Consider the following 1624-nt stretch of genomic DNA (forward strand, 5'->3'; position numbering starts at 1 on the left):
GAAAGTTCTGGACTTGATAAGGCATTGTGTCATATCACATCACCGTAAGAAGAGTGAGTGCTGTATAATAAGATATTTTGAGAGCAAGAAAACGAGGCCGCATCCACATTACTTTTGCCACAGGATACTGTTATAATTGTTCCATTTTATCATTAGTGATTGCTATTAATCTTTCTGTATCTAATTTGTAAATCAAAATTTATGACAGGTATGTGTGTATAGGACAAAACATAATATATACTGAGTTCGGTCCTATCTGTGGGTTTGGGCATCCACTGGGGTCTTGGAACGTATCCCCTGTGGATAAGGGGAGACCATGGTGTTTTAGACTTAGCACAACAACCAATGATGCCAGAAAGGGGCAAAACTCATTTTCCTCTAGGCCAGTGTAGATGCTCCCGCTTACTTCCACAGCATAGCATGCACACGACTATTATAACAGTCCTTCCAAGGGTGTGCAATGATCATTTTACTTCTCACTCTTCAGTACTGAATTGCAGCTTTCTTTCATTTTTCTAATCTCGGGAAATCACATGCGTGTGGCACCTCCGTATCCTCAACAAATGTTTATTGAATGAACTACTTATTTACACATATTAAATTGTGGCTCTTATTGATTAAAGGGTTTGTGGTTATTAAATTACTTGTGAAATCAAGACATGGCTCCTGCCTCTTAGGCCAAATTTTTTTGTCATTTAAAATCATGTTCACTTGGAATTGGTTATTTTTTGCTTCGATCTCTCTGTGCTATATCAACATCTATTTATCACTATGAGTATTTTGACCAAGTATAACTTTAACTAAGGAAGTTATGTGCATGAAGAGCGACTGCTTAAGAAAACATTTACCTTTTGTTTTACCTCTTAGTGATTTTTACGGCAACTGTTTATAAGTCTGCACTCACTGGCTCTGTCACATCTGTAGGAAACTGCAGGGGGAAAAAAGGTGCAAAATAAGTTTCTCAGCTTGGCAAGCAGCAGTCTGATCAGACAGTGTTGAGGTACATGTTGGCTCTGTCACAACAAAGCCCGGGAAATGCTTTGAGAGACTTATTGCTGCAAAGGTCTTAAAGAATTAAATGTCTGTCAATTTCTCACTCTTTTTCCTTTCTAATTCATAAGAAGATTACAGAGTGCAGAATTTAAACAGGTTTACTTTTCTCTCCTAAGACGCTTTCTTTCCCAAGCGACTAATGGATGTTTTTACATTCAACCAGTCAGAAATATCAACTTTTCTAATAAAGCAGTTATCTTCAGTACAGAATGAATTTTAGGACAAAAAATAAATATTGAGTCTACAGCCATGCCACCCTGAACAAACTCCATCCTATCTGATCTCAGAAGCTAAGTAGAGTTGGGCCTGGTTAGTACTTGGATGGGACCACCTAGGAAGACCAGGTGCTGTAGGCATTAAAAAAAAAAAGAAAAAAAAAAAGGGATTGTAAGCTGACAAGGTCTTTGCAATCTGTGAGGTCAACCAAGGGTTGCCTCCCCCTAAAAAATAAAAAAAATAATGAAATCATTTAGAATAATTCTTCCTTTAGATATTTGGTGATCGAGGCTCAGAGAAAGTAAGCCATGAGCTCATGCTCATACTGCTAATTAAATGCTAATATAATTATGGG

The 1624-nt window shown here is 37.5% G+C and overlaps 1 pseudogene; it reads left to right on the forward strand.

Annotated features, from left to right (window-relative positions):
- Positions 1–1292: 1292 nt before the first annotated feature.
- LOC111741123 lies at positions 1293–1409 on the forward strand (annotated as a pseudogene).
- Positions 1410–1624: the final 215 nt, after the last annotated feature.

This window comes from Pteropus vampyrus, unplaced genomic scaffold, assembly GCF_000151845.1.
Source record: "Pteropus vampyrus isolate Shadow unplaced genomic scaffold, Pvam_2.0 Scaffold73, whole genome shotgun sequence".
Classification (NCBI taxonomy): Eukaryota; Metazoa; Chordata; class Mammalia; order Chiroptera; family Pteropodidae; genus Pteropus; species Pteropus vampyrus.